This window comes from Camelus ferus, chromosome 13 (assembly GCF_009834535.1).
Source record: "Camelus ferus isolate YT-003-E chromosome 13, BCGSAC_Cfer_1.0, whole genome shotgun sequence".
Taxonomy (NCBI): Eukaryota; Metazoa; Chordata; class Mammalia; order Artiodactyla; family Camelidae; genus Camelus; species Camelus ferus.
In genome coordinates this window covers 58,199,662-58,216,609 of record NC_045708.1, presented here as the reverse complement: position 1 = coordinate 58,216,609, position 16,948 = coordinate 58,199,662, and the positions used below count along the sequence as shown (strand labels likewise).

General features: G+C 35.4%; 1 pseudogene; it reads left to right on the top strand.

The window, feature by feature from the left end:
• The first annotated feature begins 300 nt into the window (after nucleotides 1–300).
• On the top strand, nucleotides 301–397 carry LOC116668387 (annotated as a pseudogene).
• Nucleotides 398–16,948: the final 16,551 nt, after the last annotated feature.

Sequence of the window (16,948 nt, the reverse complement as noted above, 5' to 3'; positions counted from 1 at the left end):
TTCTTTTTTCACTCTAAGTCTTCAGAATCCAGTGTGAATTTTACACTTACACAGCATCTCAATTCAGATAGCCACATTTCAGGCACTTAGCTTTATGTGGCCAGTGGCTACTGTATTAGACAGTGGGGATCTGAGGTTCTTTCCAACCAGCAATGCTGTGACCCAACTTTTCAGAAATCTTAACCTATAAACTACGGATGTCACACATACACATCTCTGACATGCACATTTAGGAAAAACAAAATCTTAACAGATGAACACTAAAGAAAAGTTCATTTTTACCCATAACAGTATTCCAGTGCTCACTTCAGCTATACATATAATTAGCATAAACAGACAATTAGCATGGCCCCTATGCAAGGATGACATGCAAATCTGTGAAGCATTTCATATTTTTTAAAAAGATAAATATGTAAGGTCAGGGGTTGTCAGTTAGAGGAGAGGACTCCTTTCACAACGTATACATATATCAAATTATCACAATAAACACTTTAAATATCTTACAATACTGTCCTTATACCTCAATGAAGCTGAAAACCAAAATATCCCATTTTTCATCCACAAAAAAAGGACTTTTTTGTGGGGACTTTTTCAAAGTAATATTTTACTTTTAGAGTAAAGTAATGGGGATGGTTCTATTTACACATGCTCACTCAGTATACATCTTCACAATGACGAAAGTAAAGACAACACTAGAAAATAAGGAACTTATGTGATTTTCCCATTATTCTTTTCTAAAGTTTCTCCTCTCACAAGTAGCCAGGGAAGGCATCAGAATCACCTGAAAAGCTTAACTGGCCACCCAGAGAGGGGAATAGTCTGTTGCCAAAATGAAACCAACAGCTCCTCAGAATAAGACTAGTAGAAAAAAATGTACGTAGCACAGAGGTAAGGCAGGAAAGGAGAGGGGAAGCTGCCGTTTCCCTGAGCTGTTAAGCTCTTAGCCAACACTGCAATAAACTGATTATCCAGCAAGTATGTTTAGCTCTCCAACTGTTTACAACTCAGTAAAATGATTTATTTTAAATTTAAGTCAGTACTTAACCTTAACTGTGAAATATCCTTACAATACATTGCATCTATGAAGGCATACATAATTAAACCACTGCTACTGTAGAAACTTAACCATGATTCAAAGACTGGATTGCAACCTACCAAATAGGACACGTATAAAATAAGCCAGCCTTTTCTTTAGTATTCACCAACTGCTATAAAATTAGGCCACTGACTGCCAAACTTCAAATAAAATGAGCCCAAAGTACTATAACTGCTTAAAGGAAGATATTTATAAATAAGAGGAAAAAACAGAATTTCAAGAATAATTTAATTTTAAATGGATGGGTTTTAATGTTTGAGTTTTTAATATTTTTAAATAGAGTCTTTTTATTATCTAGGCTAAATGAGCAAGTCAAGTTATTGAGATCCTACTGTGTTACGTGCCATGAAGGATAAAACAGTACGTCATGATCCCTTCCCTCAGGAGTTTATCATATAAACATATAAAATAGTACCTATTGTCAGTTGCTGCTTTCACCAAGTAGTGGCAGAGTTGAGTAGTAGCAGAGTGTGGCCCACAAGCCTAAAAATATACTGTTTGGCCCTTAAGAGAAAATGTTTGCCAACCCCCACTTTGTACAAATTATTCGACTAGAGGGAGAGGGCAGGCTAAAAAAGCACTGAACACAATAAAATTTTATTATATCTAGCAAACTTTTTTTTTTAACTGTAGTTTTCACTTTAAATACATGGCTTATAAAACATCAGCTTGGCTGATGGTAAAATAAAACTTGTAAACTAAAATTCTCAACTGGGGCATGTCCACTAAAGGGAATATATTAGAATATTTAGGGTAATGAGGTGAGATGTTTATCAAAAGAGGGGCATTTATTTTAAAAGTTTGACAAAACTGTAATAATCATACCTCTGTATTGTTCAGCTTGACACCCAACTAAGCGTATCTGGCATTAAATGACTGGCTATTTCCCCAAATCAGATTTATACTGAAAGTAGTTGATTTATGTTATTTACCATAGTTATGTTTTATAAAGTTGCCATGAATGCTTAATAAATGAATATTGAATCACTGCCCCTAAGGGAAATGCTGGGTTAAGTCAACTCATCAATCCATCACATTGTTTCACGTGTGTTTCTGCTTGAAGACACTATTTACTATAACATTAAATTCATGGCCTAACAGCACTATAACTCATACCTGAACGAAGCGTAACACATGTATTCCCTCCAGAAGGCACAACACAGCCTTCTTGTGCTTAGGAACATTAGAGAGCACTTCAGCCCTACACTGGAACATCTCTTTAAACAGTGAAATCACCCCCTACCCCCCCAAAAAAAGGTGCAAAAATGCACTACATAGACTACAAAGACATGTTTATGAGAGCTGAAATAAGAAAGCCAGGCACTGCCTTGTTGGACATCAGCTGGGAACATAGGGCTCAAATATTTTCTTGCTGCTCTGCCATGCACATGCAAATGACCAAAAAAGCACACTGAGTACCGATTCTGGAGTTACAAGTAAATTTTAGTGAGTGGGCAAATTTGAAAGTAAAGAATTGGTGACCAATGAAGGATCAACTGTATAATGATGTACCCATTATTACTGATCATCTAAATTAATTATGATCAGTTAAAAAATTATTTTTGATTAACAGCAAAATGAATAGCTACACAGTCACCCAAAGTAATGTCTTTGAAGTGATATTTCTTTGGTGTGTATAAATTGAGTGGTATATTTCCCTCTTCCCTACTCCAAGCTCAGCTTACTGAGTTTTGAGACTCAGTCTCTAATCGGGCAAATCTAGCCCTCATCTTGGGGTAGGCGCCTCTGACCATGAGTTCTCATATTTTTTCCAGTATCTCCACTCTATCACTTATCACAACTACATAACCATTTGTTGGCTTATGCCTTATTCACTGGGCTGTAGCCTCCCTGAGAGACTCTTTTTTTTTTTTAAGAACTTTTTCTAGTACAAGTTCTTATTTATAATACATGCTGTTCAATTAACTTTTACTGAGTGAATAATTCAATGAAATGAGAAAGTACGAGGACCTAAAGTATGATGACTATGATATAAAAAGACAAATGGGTTAATGTAGTATAGAGGTAGAATACATACAATTTGCCAACCAACTTTATGTGGGGATTTGGAAGGAGTTTAGATTGCTCTTGTTTCTAGATTGAACAAAGATGTGGACACTGAGCTACTAATGAAAGTACAGAATATAGAAAGAGTCCATTTGAAGAAAAAGATGAGTTCCATTTAGTTGCCTATAGCCCTATTAATGACACCCCTTCATCTATGCTATTTGTGTACTTAGTAAATTTTATTGCCTAGTAAGACTGCATTCCTAATTACTACCTGCATTGGAATACTTGTTTCAACTAAAATGTAACATCATACAGGGGAAGAGTTTATTTAATTTTTGACTCCCAAAAACCCAGCACAACAATATTTGTTTGGATTGAATGTGGATGAAGATGTCCAGTAGACAGTTAGATATGCTAAGCTGGGGCTTAGGAAAGAAGTCTTAGCTGGAGATAAAGATTTAGAAAAGATCATAACACACGTGGCATTTTAAAGAGTAAAGGAAGAATAATTTTGAAAGAATCAAAGACAGAACTTTGGGATACCAGCATTTAGGGGGTACATCAATCAAGAGGAAACAATGAAAAACACTAAGAAGGAGCTATCAGATCAACCAAGTGAGAATGGCATGGCGGACACTACTGATTACAAACAAAACAGCCATTCCTATCTTCTTTCAGGCCAAGACATATCTAGTTTCCTCCAGAATAGAGTAACAAACTCAAGGAAGGTGGGAGCCTGGGGAATGAATCATGGTTAGTTTATGTCAATCATGGTAATTACATTTCCTTTTGTCAGTGACTGGTATAAGGGTGGCCAATGGGATGTAAGGGAAATGCTCTAGGGAGCTTTGGGGGACACTGTCTTCGCTATAGAGGTACCTACCCAGGAGAAACCCCAGCACTGCCGTTCTGCTTTTGGATGATGAAAATAAGTGCTTGCTCTCTTACAACCCTGAAAGTAAACCTCTGTGACACAGTGAGAATGCTAGAGTACAAAGAGCTTGGGTCCTAACATTGTTGATTCTCTGAATCAATCTTGGAACTGTCTTATCATTGGACTTATTGTTAAAGAGATTCTGGCTACTTGGAGCTAAAAGCATCCTGATACTGGTGTCCCAAAACCAAAAGAAGGACATTCATGAAGAATATAGGGAAGTCAAGAGGGTGATAGAAAAGCATCCACAAGAGTGGGAATGATTTTGGCTTCAGCAGTTATAGCTCATCATGGTAAGCACTCAAAAACAAATATTAACTATGTGCAAGCATTATTCTAAAAACTTAATACATATAATCTCATTTAATCTCTCACAACAATCCTGTGAGGTAGATGAAATTGTGGGCAAGGAAAGCAAAAGCCAGAATACTGTAAATTGTGCACTAACAGGAATATGAAAATGGAATAGTACATTTAAACATTTCAAGAAAGCCATCTGAGGGAAAGAAGAGAAAGCTGTAATAAAGTAAGGGTAAAAGAAGGGTTTAAAATGGTCAAGAGAGAAAAAAACAATATAGAGGAAAATGAGATATACAAAAATACATACAAATACATAAGAAATAATTGCTTAAGTATGGTCTCAGAAGATAGGGTTTGGTACCAAGATAAAAAAACAGATGAAATTTCAACAAAATTAGAAGTGGGGCTCTAAGATTAAGAAAAAATAAATAAGGAAAAAATTATAAATTTGAAGGTAAGAGGACTGGGAAGACTAAGAAGTTCATAGATGCTATCAATCCCCTTAAATAATTTTTTTTTTAAAGGACATCCACTATTCAGAAACTGAGAATAAAAGTGAGGCATCTGAAAGAGAATGGTGATGGTTTGATATAGCAGGTATGGTAAGTAGGAAGGAAACTGATCAGAAACAAGACAAGGATTACAAAATGTCACTGAGGACCCAGCCAAAATCAGAAACAATGATGTGATGAATCAACATTAATTTCATTCATTTCTTCACAAATATTTTATTAAGGATCTTCCATATGCCAAGGCAGTTTTCTAGGTACTGGGGATACAACATGAACAAAAAACTCCAGCCTTATGTGTACTTTACATTCTAATGGAGAAGACATAATTTAAACAATTTTTTTAATAATTAAAAATATTCTTCAAAATACTATAAGGAACTATATTCAATACCTTGTAATAGTCTTAATGAAAATAATATAAAAAGGAATATATATATATATATATATATATATAACTGAACCACTATGCTCTACACCAGAAACTAACACAACATTGTAAACCAACTACACTTCAATTTTTTTAAAAAAGTTACAAAACATACTGTATGAAATGTTAGATCATGGTAGGAACTAAGGAAGATAAAGTAGGAAAAGGGAGGGGAGAATTAAAATTTTAGATAGGGTAGCCAGAAATGGTTTCACAGGGAAAATGACATTTATACTATGACCTGAAAGAGGAAAGGAGGAAAGCTGTATACATATGTGGGGGTAGAACAAACCAGGTAGAGGGAAACATCAAGTATAAAAGCCTAGAGGTAAGGGAATGCCAGACATCTTTGAGGTTCAGTTGTTTAAGAATGATGGGGTAGGGTGGTGAAGGGATTGAGAGATGATCAGAGAAATTATAGGTGCCTAGATGGTACAGAGCCTTGTAGGTCATTAAAGACTTTAGCTTGAGTTGAGGGAAGATGAGAAGCCATTGGATTGTTTTATGCAGAAGAATGATGGGATTGCTTTGGTTTCTATGTTAAAAATAGAGGGGAGGAGGATGGTGGGCAAGGAAGGAAGACCAGCAAGAATGTATTGCAATAGTTCAGGTGGTTTGGACCATGATGTAGCAGTGAAGGTCCTATTTCATTTATTTTAAAGCTAGAGTCAATAGGATTTCTTGATGAATCAAGATGTGGGATGTGAGAGAAATCAATAATGACTCCAAGGTTTTTCAACTTCAACAAACAAAAAGAACAGAATTGCTACTTACTAAAATAGGAAGATAGAAGAGCTGGAGGAGGAAATTGGAGAGTTCAATATTGGAAATATTAAATTTAAGATGCCAGTTAAACTTACAAATGGAAATGTCTAATTGACAGTTGGACATGAGTTTGGTACTCATAGAAGCAATCCAGAGGGAAGATAAAAAATCAGGAGTAGAGGTAATCTTTAAAACCACAAGACTAAGAGAAATTATACCAGAGTGACAGTAGATAGGGGCAAAAAAGAATTGCAAATGTAGTAGTAACAATAACTCTTACTAATAAGGTGGGGCCTCTACCTTAGCCTCAGGAGATGAATCTTAATCATTCAAAACCAAGTACGATACTTGCTAGAGAAATCCAGTGATTCAGCTCTGGTCAGCATAAGGTTAGTCCAATTGATATCCAGGAGAAGGGGATTTTTTTTTTTTTGCTTTTAAAGAGAAGAAACTTTCTTTTTCCACTTTACAATCGTGCCTGCATAACACTGGGAACTGTGGCAACGATTATGCAATCATTAGGGACACTAAGCCACATGCTGAGGTTGGCAGAGGGCAAAGATGAAAAAAATATGGATACTTCATATGCTGTGGAGCTGCTAAATCAGCCAGCTCTAGAGCCACTCTGCGCCTGGATTTTGGGGTTATTATTTAACAAGGGTTTTCATTACTTATAAGCAATAGTGTCTGGTTACCATAATCTCATTTAATTTTCATAACAATGCTTAGGGTACAAGCAACAAAATGAGACTCAGAAAAAGACTAACTATGGCAAGGTTAAATAACTTGGCACTTAGGTAGCAAATGGTAAATTGAAGCTTTTCTAATGCCAAGGTCTATTTTTAGTGATTCAAAGTGAATTTAAAGAGTGAACACAACTGAAAGATAAGGCGGAATGGGATTTGAGAATTTTTTTTTAACTTTTTTTTTTTGGAAGGGAGAGGTAATTAGGTTTATTCATTTATTTTTTTAGAGGAGGTACTGAGGATTGAACCCTGGACCTCATGCATTTGCTAAGCATGCACTCTGCCACTTGAGCTATACCTTCCCCCAGGAGCTGAGAATTCTTGAAGTGACTGGCAGGTAAGGCCAGGAAGTAACAGATTTAAAGAAAAGAGAAGTGTCAAAAAGACTATAAGAACAGATGGAGGATGTTAGTAAATATGCTAAAATAATGAGAGAACATTAGAAATGAATTTTTATTGTTTGAGTAGTCTGGATGAAGACTAAATGTAGGCTGTAGCTATGAGTAGGGAGAGAATTGCATTTTGAGTAGTCAAGGATTGATTTATTAATATTTACTAGCATCTACTAGTTGGCACATTATTTTATGCACTTAGGATACAGTGGTGACTAAAATAGATCCTGTGGAGCTCACACTCTCGTGTGAAGAACATACAATAAACAAGTGAACAACTATAACTTTGGTGTGTACGGAGTTTTGGGCCAGCATTGTCAAAGGCACTCAGTGGTATCTGATTTTCAATAAAGTCCCCTGATTGTGGCCTGGCTAGCAACTGAGGCCTTTACTCAGAGTTACAATTAGAACATTTTACTCAGGGTTACAAACAGAACACAAGAATTGAATGACATGCTCAATATCACTAATTATCAGAGAAATGCAAATCAAAACTACAATGAGGTATCACCTCATACCAGTCAGAATGGCCACCATTCAAAACTCCATGAACAATAAATGCTGGAGAGGGTATGGAGAAAAGGGAACCCTCCTACACTGTTAGTGGGAATGTAGTTTGGTGCAGCCATTATGGAAAACAGTATGGAGATTCCTCAAAAAACTAAAAATACACTTACCATGTGATCCAGCAATCCCACTCCTGGGCATATACCCAGAGAAAAATAAAATTCAAAAAGACACATGCACCCCAGTGTTCACAGCAGCACTATCTACAATAGCCAAGACATGGAAATAATCCAAACATTGATCAATAGATGACTGGATAAAGAAGATGTGGTACATATATACAATGGAACACTATTCAGCCATAAAAAAGAGTAAAATAATGCCATTCGCAGCAACATAGGTGGACCTAGAAATCGTCATTCTAAGTGAAGTAAGCCAGAAGAGAAAGAAAAATACCATATCACTCATATGTGGAATCTTAAAAAAAAAAAAAAAAAGGACACTATGAGTTCATCTACAAAACAGAGACAGAGTCACAGACATAGTAAACAATCTAATGGTTACCAGGGAAAAGGGGTTGGAAGGGATAAATTTGGGAGTTTGAGATTTACAAATGTTAGCCACTATATATATAGGTTTTTTTTTTTTTTTAAGTTTCTTTTGTATAGCACAGGGAACTATGTTCAATATCTTGTAACAACCTTTAATGAAAAAAAATGACAATGAATACGTGTGTGTGTGTGTATATATATACATGTATATATATATGCATGACTGGGACGTTGTGCTGTACACCAGAAATTGACACATTGTAATTACTTCAATTAAAAAAAAAGAATTAAATGACAATCAGGATAACAATGACTGGCAATTATGTGATTATTTCAAATAATTTTACATAGTCACATTAGGAAATAACTGTTTAAATGAATGGAAGATCTGATCACTAAGCTCCCATTCTGATTCTTCAACCCGTTGCTTAATAAACTATAGACTATTCTTTTTTAGTCTGATGCAAATATCTGAAAACAAATAGTCTTTGCAAAGTGACTCACGGTTTCATTCAACATTCACCCACTAGAATAAGCTCCATGAGGGTAAGGATATTTGTCTATTTTGTTCACTACTGTATCTTCCAACACCTAGAACAATGCCCAGCATTTTTGCTGATAAATGAAAAGATTAATAAGCATTCACTAGATGCCAGGTATTACATTAATCTCAAAGGTAAGTAAGATTGTCCCTGCCCTTAAAGAGTTAATCATTTAAAAGCTCTAAGATAAAATCTCTCAATCTTCACTTACATCAAAGTACAGATAAGTGGGGGTGGACAGATAAATTGGGAGTTTTGGATTTGCTAACTACTAAATATAAAATAGATAAGCAAGGTCCTACAGGGAGCTATATTCAATATCTTACAATAGTCTATAATGAAAAATAATATGAAAAGGAATATATATATATAAAACTGAATCACTATGCTGTACACCAGAAATTAACACATTATAAACCAACTATACTTCAATTTTTTTAAAAAGGGGAAAAAGCATACAATTAAAGAAGCAAGGTTAAGAATCTAAAAGTAGTATCTGTCCTGGATAAAAGGGATTTATTGTAGACTTCATATACTTTTAAATAAAAGATAAATAAACTACCATTCTATCTTGAAAAATTAGTATTTGTATCATTAGGTACTATAGTTAGATAATCTGTTCTATACTATAATTAATCTGTTCTAAACAATATTATGATAAGTCACAGGAAAATAGTAATTTCAGATACTTCTAAAAATTTTCAATCCTTCATTTCCTTCTCAGGTCCTTTCAAATACATTTAAAAAAAAAAATGAAGTGAGAATATCAGTTAATATGAAGCAACATAAAAGAATAAACAGAATCAGAAGGCAAATTCCAAAGAGATCACTGCTATAAATAGAGACATGGAAATGTCAGGACAGAGAAGCAAAGTTCCACTAGAAACAACAACAAAACTGCATGCCAAGTGAGTTTTACACCTCACACCCACCCATCTTCATTCAAGGATTTCCTCGGCAAAGATCCTCCATCTTCTAATAATCTATTCCAAAAAGTAAATGTGAGTAAAGGTACATGTCCTGATTATAAAAATCAAGATGTTTTTGGTTCTGCACAAATTTTTCTTCCCCTTATACCTAAGAAGCAGAAAACCTCCAACTGAACCTTAACCCAATCATTGCTGCCTCAAAGAGAAGTTATTTCATGAAATAAAGAGAACTGGGTTAGGAATCTAGTCTTGGCTCCAGTCTTGGAATTAATCTTGTCACTCTGTACACAGCACTCAAGCACTCTGGGTCACAATTTCCTCCAACATAAAATGAAAGAAATGGACTAGATGATCTTCAAAGTCTTTCCAAGCCTGATACTCTTAAGAAAAGTTTGTGTGAAGCTACTCTTCAGGGCCATCTAGTCTCAAAGACCCCCAACATTCATAACCACATATCCAACAATTTGTTTTTAGCTCTAGCTCTGCAGGAAAATAATAAGTAAGATAAAACAAAAAATTCAGTTCAGTATTTATTGGGCTTTTACCAACAGAAAAGCACTAAGCCATACTGGGCAAACCAGAGTAAGATCCAATCCTTGATCAGCCTCTCTTTTACAAAAGGGAAAGATGACAGGATGAGATCTCTGTATTCAGAATACTTACTACAGTCTAGCTGGAGAATCAAATATTAATTCAGATTAATTATGCAAATATTTATTAAATACTTCTTGAAAAAAGTCAGTTTTCAAACTTGAATGAGCATAAGAATCTATGATGCTTATTTTTTTAAATGTAGATTTCCCCAAAACTGATTCACTAGGTCCAGATGGGGTCTAAGTATCCACGTTTATAAAAAGCACCCCCAGATGATGCTGGTGGCCCTGGTAAAGAAACACTGCTGCAAAATAAAAAAAGAAAAAAGAAAAGAGAAAGAAAACAGTGCTATAGCCTAGATCAACAAGAAATCAATAGGGTACAAAAACAAAATGTTTCTAGAGTTGAGTTTTCAAGACTACATGCCTATAACAACTAGAGAATAAACTGCAAGGTTATTAAAAACAAGCAAAAGTCTAACAGAGCATATACCCTTTAGTTATATTTCATGGTTCTCAAGTGTGGGCTGCAGTTTCAAAATCACCATAGGAAGTTTTTACAGATACAGATACAGACCAATTAAACTAGTCTCTGAGACCGGTAGTTGGGGCTCAGCCTTCACACTTAAAAGTGAAAGGAACTGATGTATAAATAAACGATCTAAGTAGGGGAGGAAAAAATAAACATGCCTTTGACCACAAAATAAAGGGAGACTAAGAATAGTAAATGTATGGAATTTATTTTAAATATTTTGGTTCTGAGGCAACATGCAAAATGAGTGTTGGAGTTATTTAGCTGCAGACACAAGTTTGGGAATGTATTTGGAGAGTAAGCACAGGACCAACTTACAGTAAATCATAAAACCATACATTTCATATATATTCTGCAGTTTCATTATATATGATATTCTGCAGCATTATGTATCAGCTTTATTATAAGTTACTGGAATGCATGCTACAGAATTAGCTGAAATTACTCAAGAACTGGGTGGTAAAGGTCAGTTTGAGACAGCTGCTTTCAAGCGTCTCAGATTTTCAACCAAGAATTACCCCTAAAGTAATGGGAAGCTGCAAATGTTATGGCTTACCAGCAGGCAGCTCTCAACTTTTTTCACTAAATATTGATATCCAGTTTCCTGTGTACTCTATGATGCTGTATTCTATCTCCTATCATCCCAGTAAAAGGACAGATCCTGCTTATAGACAAGATGCCAAAAGATGTGTGCAACAAGCCAAACTATGTACATTCAAAGAGGTCTTTTATATGATTCAGTAGGATGTTCTTTCTCTCATTAGATTTGAAGAACCCTGTAAAGTTAGGAATGGCACTTCAGCAAACCCCATCCTCCTCCCCCATATGCCTTCCGCCTTCTATGAAGAGGTCCTCAAGAGCAGAGAAAATTTATTACATTCTCACAAAGAACCTTTGTATCAAGCCTTTATTATTCTAAAAGATTAAACTATAAAGATTTTACTTCTTTCTCAGAAGAGTCTAATCTAAAAACTCTTGATACACTTCTTTTGGCAGATAGGTTATTTTGTAGAGGAATTCAACATGCATATAAACAGTACAAACATTATCATAGGTGCTGTATGGTAATACTGGGGAAAAAATTAAAGTTAATTCTATCCTTGCTTTAAGAAGCTTACAATCTAGTGATGTGGACTACAAACACATAAACCCCCTGAACAATGTATTTGAAAAATAACATTGATCATCATCAAATATATAAGTATATATGTATATATATACACACACACCACAAAGCATTGTACAGTAAGGCAATATCCCATCCAATGCAATTAGCAATACAGAAAAACAAGCTTCTATGTTATACAACACGTTGGTTCTTTAAATTTTGTAAGTAATCTATTTTTATTACCTTACATTAAGAGTTGCCTTCCCATGAAGAATTTTGACTTAAGTCATGATTGAAACTAATGCTAATAAAATCCAAGTAAGAAATACTAAACTGTGATCCATACCCTAGAAATTACAAGGAGATACATTTCATTACTTGACTTTTTATACATTCTTCCATTCTTTCAAGTCAGGCTGCCTGGGTTCAAATCTCAGCCCTAACATGCAACCTTGGGCAAGTTAACTTATCTGTACCCCAGCAAAATGGAGATTTTAATAGCACCTAGCTCATAAAGCCATTGGGAGAATAAATGAATTAAATACATGTAAAGCTCTTAGAACAGTGCCCAGAATAGAGTGTGCTATGTAATAAAGACACAAAAAGAAATAGCTCTCACTGTCATGAACCTTACGATCTAATGGGAATTCTAAATAAACAATAAATGATATTATGGTATTATTAATAAGGTACATGAAAACAAATAGGAATCCCTAAATTTGAGAGTTCAGATAGCATTTCTGGAAAAATGGAAAATTTTCAACAGGCAACAGTAAAACAGAAGAGGTGAGGAAGATACGTGCAAAGGCCCAGGGGTCCTACCGTTACAAATAGGTTGGGATGACAAGGATGGCAAAAGGCTGGATTTAGGGCGAATCAATGGTCATGAGCGATTACCAGTATTTGTCAATCTTCTAATAGCCCTTCAATCAAGACACACTATTAAATCTGACATTCAAATCAGAGAATACGTTTCTAATAACTGGGGGTGAGATACTATGGTAATTTCTGAAACAGAAAACAGAAAGTACTGTGTAAAAACATTAGACTTCTTATCCTTTACTGTTGACACTTTTCAAAATCAGATTAAACTGCCCTTTCTTTTTGGTATGCTGGTAAGAGGAAGAAGTTGTGTGACTTACCAAAGGGCACATGGGTCAGACTTGAATCTAGATCCTCTAGGACCAAGTCCAGAGTCCTTTTTACTATACGAGGTGGCCTCCAGTTTCAGACACTGGTCAAACTGTTCTCCACAATGTTACCAAGTTATATTTGTGTTAACAACTTTGTCCTTTATAATGCAAATATTTTCTGCTTGCATTCACACCTTAGTCTGAAACAGAATCCCAGAAACTCAATCAGAAAGCATATAAAAGTAATTAAGACCAATGACTAACCTAATGATCAAATACCCTGAAACAACACTCCGGACCACTTACTTTAATTTGAACTGGTCCCTTTCCTCCTTGTATCTAACCTGAATCTGTTGTGACTGTGCACTGAGAAAACACAGGCCTGGTTTAAATGACACACACAGTACAGCATGAAGTTATCAGATCCTTCTGACCAAGAGTTGTTAGGAGTAGGTGATGGGTATAAAGGTGAGGCAAGAAGTATGTACAATTTTGCTACTCTAAAATGCCTATTCAAAAAGCCAAAATGGACTGTTTTTTCTCCAACAGCTATAAATAAGAATCTGTTAATATTTCACACAGATTTAACAAACCCAATAGTGGAAAGTTATGCTGAGAAAAGAATCATCAGTCATTTGGTAACCAATAAATCAGAGGGTAAAATGAAGAACCTTGCCAGTACATTTAATAGCCCAACTTTTATTATTTTTACTAATCTTTTCATTCTGTTATTTATAAATCTAAATGCCTCTGCTAGATTTTTATAAGCTTGAAATTACTTTTTTTTATTCTGAGGATGAAATATGAAATACTAATTTCCATGAAAAGAGAATGATTATGAAATATAATTCAGCTGAATATTTAGCCAATCTCTCAAAACATAACTAACCAGTTTTAGATTATTAGCTATGATACATCCACTTTTAAGAGGACTTATATTGCAGAGGAATGAACTGTCAGGAAAAGTCTTATTTCATCAGTTACAATGAACTTACCTAGAGTGAAAAGCGAAGTACAAGTGACCTTGAGTAGACTGAGTGGATTCAGAACTAATTCACACACAACCAAATCAAAAGTCACTGGTTACAGTTTCCCCACAATTCAGTTGCTGTTACAAGATCCTAGATTTTACCAAAAGTAAGATTTGAACATAGATGTTTAATCCAAAAAACTTACATAAGTGGAGTACCATGAATTATCCATCCTTTCCTAATTATTAAATACCAAAAGCCAAATTCTATGGTTAATAATACTGATTTCCATTTGTATAGCACTTGCCAGTTTCTGAAGAGCTAATGGAGATACCTTATTCAAGGACAGCAAGGCAGGTTACGATCATTATGTAGATGAGAAATCTGAGACACAGAGTCTAAGTCACTTGCCCAAGGTCACAAAACTAAATGCAGAGGTGGATTTTTTTCAATATTCATTCATTCAACAAGCATCTAGAATGCCATGACTATGTGTCAGGGACTAGTTAATGGTAGAGACAGACAAGGTCCTTGCTCTCCAGGAGTTTACAGTCTAATAGGAGAGAGACAATAAACAATCACACAACATAATTTCAGATAAATGCTATAAAGAGAACATGGTAATTGGATAGAGTGATTGCAGAATAGCATAACCAGAGGTCAGAGATGGTCTGAGATGACATCTGAACTGACACCTGAATGATGAAGACAAATCATCCATGTCAGGGTTTATAAGAACATCTGAATCTGTAAGTGGAAAAAGCAAGCATAAAGTCCCAGAGGCAGGAATAATGCTGGACAGCAAGGTGGCTCAAGTGGAATGAGGAGTGTTTAGATAATAGCCTGATTATATGGCGCCCTTAGGCCATCCCAGGAGATAAGATTAAAACTGCAAAGGAAAGAAGAAATAGGTGAGATGATGTGACTTATGTTTTAATGAAATCTTTCAAGCTGCTATATGAAGGAACAACTGTAATACAATCAGGTAGAGGCACCCTTGAGCTTCAAAAATACTGGTCTATTCCTCAGAGAACATTCCTGTAGATACACCTGTAGGGTGCTTGTTACTTCTGAGCTCTTACATATATACTACATACTTTTCTATATAAAATTTCTTAATTTTTAAAAGTAAATTGTGAAGATGTAAGAGTAGAAGCAGAAAAACCACCTAGGATGCTACTGTAACAGTCCAAGACTGAAGTGACAGTAACTTGCAAGGAGTGGAGGTGAAAAGTGATGGAATTTGGGATGTACCTCTGAAGTATGGTAAACAGGTCTTCTTGATGGAAAAGCAGGGGCAGGAATCAAGGCTGACCAGTGGTTCTCACTGTGACCTTGCCTCTCAGGGGAACATCTGCAGTATCTGGAGACATTTCTGGGTGTCACAATTGGTACTGGGAGGTGGGAGTGTTGTGATATTGGCATCTATGGGTAGAGGCCAAGGATGCTGCTAAATATACTACAATGTACAGTAGTGCTACAAAACAAAGAATTATCTGGCCATAAAGTGTCAATAGTAATGATGTTGAGAAATTCTGACCTAGACAGAATCCAAACGGTTCCACTGTCTGAGAATACCCACACTTCTAGGAGAATCTACCAAAACACTAGAAATGGAGGTCCTTACTTATTTTCAATACTTAGAGACAACTAAAATTGTGGTACACATGAAATAAAGCTTTATTTCTTTTAAGATAAATTATATCATTCTGTGGTTAACACTGTGTTGACCAGGACTGATTGGTATACAAGTCTAATTATTAAATTTGGAAAAAAATCAATTACTAACAAATGCCTTTATTGGGTACTTTCTCAAAACACAATTGAAAAAATTCTATTTAGCAATACCACTCAACACTACTTTTAGTTTTTCTTTTTACCAATCATGCTTAAATCTGTAGTCCAATACATTCACTGCTTTTCCAAATACAAATTCCTCTCAAATTTAAATAGATAGCTATGCACACTGAAAAGGTAATTAGACCTATAAATACGTAAGATGGTAGGCAAAGCTCATTAGGGGAAAACGATGGTCCACTTGCATCTAGGTGCACGAAACTGTTTAGCTATCTGACTTACTTTGGGCCTTGAGCAAGTGGACACATTAATTTTTGGTATCAGGAAGACTGCAGCGCACATCTCTCTCAATTACTGAGACTAGCAATCGGAAAAGTACTCTTTTGAGACTTAATTCACAAAACAGAAAATACTCAAAGTTGGTAGAGTTCATTTTACCTCATTCTTTGTTACCTAAAGGAAAAGAATTTGCGGGAAAAAATTAACTGTGATCAACTCCTAATGCATCCTAATGAGTCTGAAACTACTATCATTAATGCAGTAAATTACGTGCCACGATATGCTCTGGAAGGTCTGAAGAAACGTTGGAAACTACCTGATACTTGAAGCAAATAGAAAATTAAAAAAAAAAAATCTGGTCCCGGGATAATAACACAGAACATTACATTTGCATTCTCACAGGTTGCGGCTGGGGAAACTAATTTCTTAGAAGCCGCAAAGTCAATTTTAGTCAAGGAATGGATGCAGTTCTTAACGGTAAGGACCTCAGTAAAACTGGCCATGGACACATACGATGAATCTAGGTTACTAGGTCTGGTTAAAACTGATTTTGCAAGAATCACGCTTTTTAAAGGTAAAGAAAAGGGCAGTCATATTGCTGCAGCCTCATCAACATTATCTACACAGAAACTTCGAAATCAGCTCGAGAACTGAGGCCTCCAGCCTGAATTCATCCCCACTTGTGATAAAAATGTAAAAATCTGACAATCTAAAAGTAAAACACAGGGACACTTTACTTCATCCCTATTCGTGATAAAAGTTTTAAAAATCGGACAATCCAGAAATAAAATATAGGACACTTTACTACCCTGAAAATCACGCCG